We start from the raw sequence: 6,256 nt of genomic DNA, 5'->3' as shown, positions 1-6,256 counted from the left end.
AGTCAGGGTTATGTTGGTTCTGATCATAAATTAGCCATAGCCATGCATTATTTTGTTATCTAAATGCAAAGAAGGGTGTTATTGTCCCTATACAGTATGTTTTCCCATTGAATGGTGTTGCAGTGACCTATATTATAGTGAAGAAAAGTGAATGTAGATTTTATTTGTTAAGCGGGCATTATTTGCACTTATCCAGATTTTTTATTTATTTATTTACATGTTTGATTAATGTGCAAGTGAATGTACATGTGTTATTATAACTGTAAAGAAAGGTGCTATTGTGTCTTTACAGTATGTTCATTGTTAACAGACTGTTTAATTAGTTTTTGGACCGAAAATGATTTACAATTGCACTTATTCCTTTGCCCATGGAATTTATTTTGTTGTGAACTATTTAGATATAGTGCAGAATGTGAATGTATTTGATCTATTTTTGGTAAATTGACATTATTTGCACTTGAATTCAATTACATATTGTTTAAATGTTTGCCTAATGTGCAAGTTAATTTACATTTGTTATAACTTTGCGTTGTTTGCACGTAAAGTACATTAAATGTACATGTTTAATTCATGTTTGCTAAATTTGAAAGTAAAGAATGAATGTTTTGTGATCACTTCCGGTTAATCAATCACTGTCAGTGGTTCTCTGTTAAACTGTCTTTTACTGGTCCTGTGACAGTTCTTGGAAAGGATGTGTGTAGCAGTCCAATGGATGTGTGTATCCTGGCGACTGGTACGGCCCTACCACATGTGGAGTTTGTTCCTCGTCCTGGAAGGATCACACTGGGAGCTCTGAATGGAGAGGGATCTTCACAGTGGATCTCACTATGTGTAAATGTTATACAATAATCATACTGAAGCACAACAACATTGTTAACACCACATAGATATCTTCATACAACCACTGGTTATTGTTAAATAGCATCCTAGACAATACATAAATGGTATATTTGGCAGGGATTTATGTTTTGGTGATATTTGAGAGAAAAGTAAAGGAACCCTCTTTTCCTATCACCACAAAAGTACCATTTCCGCCTAAACTAAAGCTATGTATACAGGACTCTATTTCAATAAATGTTTTGGTAAATTACATTCTAACTTTTTGGTGATGTGGGACAGACACCTGGTTAGTACCTCAGCAAATCTGATGAAGAAAAGAGTGAGCATTCCCAAGTTATGGGCTTTTTTGTCACATATCCCCTATTCGGAATGGCCTAATTTGGCTCTTTTTGAGGGACTGGGGTCGTTCTAAAGAATAACCAAAAAAACACATTTCGCCCAAAGATAAAAGTGCTCAAGAATCAATTTCATGAACAGGACATTCTAAAGATAAAACAAATCATTGTTGAGGTTTGTTCTACCTCGGGTAGGGGTATCTCGAAAAATAAAGCCTTTTTTGAGCACTTGCTGCTAGACTAATAGGCTATAGCCTGTCGCAAACAGTGGGTTTGCCAGTCGGACCCTTCTCGTTCAGACAGAGGATTGAAAATAGGTGGTGAGTAAATGAGCAGTGTATTTCATCAAACCACGTAAACATTTTCTCTTACACACTCAAAATACAAGTATGAACCTGTAAATGAACTTTATATGTGACCTTTAATAATAAGAATCATCGCAGTTCTGGTATCTCTAAAATTTAAATCAATCAACTTTCTTCTTTTTTTCTAATACACACACACACACACACACAACTGAAAAAGTGAGAACAAAGACAAAACAAATCAAACTACCAACATGGCGTAGTCTACTATACAGGATTCTAAGGACATTGTTTAAACTATAAGCAAATGTTAAGCAAAAAAAATGAATAGTATGTGATCCTTAGAAAGACAACAAACAAAAAAATACCCATGAGAATTGCATTAAAATTGTTATATCCTAGTCCTACACATACATACCATTCATTAATTTTTTTTTTTCATGATGCTTTTGGAGTTAGCAGGGTATTTTCAGCATACTACAATTGACCTGCATGTATTGGGACATCCTAAATCTTTTTCTGACATACTAAATAGTAAGGAAGTATGGGGATTGGAATGCAGGGCATGTCAGCTGAAAAATGTCCTTCAGCTTTACCAGCCGCTCACTGCATTGTCTCCAGACCTCCACTAGATGTCAGCCTTGGTTTGAACTCAAAGTGCTACAGACACCATCCAGTTAAACGTTATTCTGGTTTTAAGCTATTTGTTTTTCAGTGGATCATCAGTGGTCAAGATTCAACATTCCTGAATAATGCGACTTCAGCTGGTAAAACCCTGTCCGTTATCCTCTACTGAAATCATAATTGATTTAGAATGCTGCTGAATCGGTTCTGTAAAGACATTTTTCATGTTGTAAAAATTAAGACATCTAGATTTTTTTGATTTTTTTTTAAATATATGCAAATGTAAGATATTGCCAAAAGAAAATGCATATTTATTCAAACATGCCTGACATAATTGTAAAACAAAAAATAATTGCTTTAATGTCAGTAATCAACTGGCAATGTTCCATGTTAAAGGTTCAGTAAGCGGAATGGTCGTAAGCTAACTTCCTGTCAGTGACTGCAGTTAGCAGTCCCCTCCCTTTTCCCCTCGTCACCACATTAATGCACTGCGGTCTTCAAACGGCAAGTTATTTAGCGTCATCTCAGATCCTTAAGTTTGATAAAACATGATCAAAACAGACATTGGGAAGGATTTTTACCTGCTCCGCCATTGTGGGCGCATACACATTCACCCATCTGTCACTCTGCGCGTGCACCGGCAGTGAGACGGGTGCCGGTTTGTAGCATTCTGTCTTCTAATTGGTTATCAGTAGTGGGATCTCCGAAAAGTTTATTTGCTGATTACATGCAGAGCGAGTGACTGAGAGATTGGCTTTATGAAACACGCACACTATATAAGTGATTACTGTATGAATAAAGAGCGATTTAGCACTTATATTAACATATATAGAAAGCGTAAGTTTATTTGCTGATTACATGCAGAGCGAGTGACTGAGAGATTGGCTTTATGAAACACGCACACTATATAAGTGATTACTGTATGAATAAAGAGCGATTTAGCACTTATATTAACATATATAGAAAGCGTACTTCACCTTTAAGCAGAATGTAATGTCGTGTGCCCCACCCTACCCTGCAAATTGTAACAGGCAAATGCTGAACTGTGAATGGTGCTTCATGATATGACAGGGTTGGTTTTTGTGTTTAAAAAAAATGACCTGTTGAGAGACTTGTTTATCCAGAATTTGGAAGAACAAATATTGGATAGACCTACTTCAGCATGCTAAGATCGGCCTAACAAAGCTATTCCGATCAAGTACTCTGTAGCAGGGCATGCACGTGGCTGGATGTTGTTGTGATGTGGGGGAAACAGAACAGTTAACCCTCTACTGATTGGATTAAACCTCTTCTTAAAAAAAGCTGGCAGCTCCCCAACCAGGACAGAGAGAGAGAGAGAGTACACACTGTCCAAGTGTGAAGCGCTTTGAATTATCAGTGTTGTTGAAGTCAGCATGCATTGTTGTACCTGGATCAGCCTTTAGTCAAAGCCTCCACAGTAAAGGTGGGGTGAGCAATTCTGGAGAAGCCGCCTATAGTCTGCTTATTAACTGTAGATTTTGACAAAGTGATTTAACAACAAACATTCTCCAGAATCCCTTGCCTACACCCTCCCCCCCCCCCCCCCCCCCTCCACCCAACACACAGACACACACCAGAATGTCTTAATTATGTTATTCAATTGTAGTAAATAGAAAGTAAGTAAGTAATATGACCTTGTTGACTCAAAAACTCTCCACTGGAGCTTACAGGAGGTTAATACTATTGGGTGGAGCCTGTTATGGGCCAGAAGCAGGACATATCAGGAACAAGTTACTACTAGTCAACATGCACACCTGCTGTATGCTCTGTATTTTTGGACTGGGGGGAAGAAGCTGGAGCACATATGGTGTATTGTAAGAAGGACTTTACATTCCCTATCATAAAAGGCAAAAAGTCCTCGGCCATTTTACATTTGTTTTGCCATTGTGTGAATAAACCTATCAATAATATTGTTGCATGACGTGGTTAACTGCTGTGTTTGCATGTATTGTGGTGAACACACATTTTTGCTTTTTCTACAAAATATGCCTACATTTGCAATCTCTTCAAAAAACTAAAATCTTGATTTTGGATACAGCCAGAGATAACAGTTTTACTTCATTTTTACATCATATTACAGTCCTCGATTTCGATGCAGCCGTTTTTCATTGTTCAAATTTCAATTAAAAATGCTGTTCTTATAAATTAAATGTATCATAAACCAGACAGTTAAAAACATGTCAACAAATTATTCTGCAGTAACCTTCAGAATTGTGCTAAGAATGATTATGGAAAGTTAAGTTGATGTAAGTGTTTCAAAAGTTGAAATGTTTGCTTCAGAGTATTGAAAAAAAAAACTAATGTTGTGATAATGGCAGTTAAATATGCTTGTATAGGAGTAATATACAGATTCAAATAAACACCTAAATGTACATTTCGGACCTTTTTATTATACAAGTATAAGACATGTTATGTCAGCAAAATAGACAAACTAAAAAATCTCAAAATGGACCAGTGCTTGAAAATATGTTATGTGTTTTTTTCTCGCCTTTTAAACTGTGAAGCTAGCCTCAGTCATTATCCCTACAGGACTTGAACGCAACATGTTCACAACATTGGTCTGCACGTGCACACCCCGGTTACGCAATCTGTGGAACAACAGGTCTGCCATGTGAGCGCTGTCAGTGCTGTGCTCACTGGCCCCACAGCCGACCAATCAGAAAAATCACTGCAAGGACGCTCTCTATTCAGCCAATGAGAAAAATCCCTGCTCATATCAAGTGGGCGTGGCTACAGAGCTGCAGCTGACCTAACATGGATAAGTAAGGCCTAGTGCTGTCTGCCTGTCTTATCCATCTATCTCTAGCTTTATATGTTCATCTAAACAAATTAGAGAACATAAAAAGAAATTAGAAGATTTTTGCACTTTATAAAATGGAACCAGTGTTAAAAATTGCCCTATACTGTATCATTTATCGCAGTGATGAATCATATAAAGTCAACTATCAATCATTAGCCACCCATTGTATTTCCTTCAAATATGTTTTCTGTAAGGAGGATATACTATGCAAGTATATTCAAAGCTGATGCTGTATCCTCAACGGCTGACTTTTTCTGACAATAGGGGCATGACTCAGACCGGCCCTTTACTTTTCCATAACAGACACATGTATTTCCATATGATTTGCCATCCCTTTGATGTGTGTGTGCAAAGTGGAACATTACAGTTGGAGCCTGCTGGCCTACTTTCCTACAATGGAGCAGAGACAAGATTGAAGAACTGGGCGTTTAAAGATGCTGGATAAGAATATTTTCCATTCTCCCATTTGTTCTTGGTAGCCTACTCTTAAACTGTTTTTTACGTGCTGAAATTCTGTATTAAAACGCAAAAACCAAAACACAATTTTGGCAGTAGGCCTTTATGTTTTGTTGGGGACTGTGAATCTGAATATTGTTACATCACAGTTTTCAAGCAAATGTCTGGCAATTTACAAACCTTAAAGGAACTTGTGGATTCAGTTACTGGTTTACATTCACAATGTGACAGTTGGTGCAAGCCACGCGCGCACGCACACACACACACACACACACAGACACACACACACATTGCTGTGTTGCTCTGAGAACAAGGCCATGGTCTAGTGGGATGCTTGGAATTCTGTTCATGCATGTGTTGCCATATTGTGCAATAGGCCTAGATAGTACTGTTATTAATTGATACCTTTAATAAATATGAGTTATGGATAGCCTATGTCATCAGTGGTCTAGGCCTCTTGATAGCGACCTTATATATAATACTTTTGAATAACAGTGAATTACGTGGTCATAAGACACCTGGCTATTAGGTGACCTTAAGGGAAGGTTTGTCCTGCTGTGGAAATAATCATATAGCATAATGTTACATTTAGATTTAGATTCTTTGAGTTTCCCTACTGTATATATGATCCAACTGTATGAAAATAACTGCCAGATATTTAACAGATGTGCTTGGCTATAGGCCTACTTCTCTTTCGAGATTTTTTTTCTCCAACTTTATTGAATAAGCTTCTCCGTTACAACAATAAGGCAAGTTAGCCATATTATCAAAAATACAAGAATAGGGAGTTTGAGTAGGCCTTGATGAATAGAAAACATATAAAAAAGATTAATTGAACAAGGAGACAAAATGTAATATTTATCATAAAATAAGAT

Source organism: Ammodytes marinus (assembly GCF_949987685.1).
Source record: "Ammodytes marinus genome assembly, chromosome: 20".
Classification (NCBI taxonomy): Eukaryota; Metazoa; Chordata; class Actinopteri; order Uranoscopiformes; family Ammodytidae; genus Ammodytes; species Ammodytes marinus.
The sequence above is the reverse complement of the archived record's forward strand: the minus strand, read 5'-3'. Positions refer to the sequence as shown.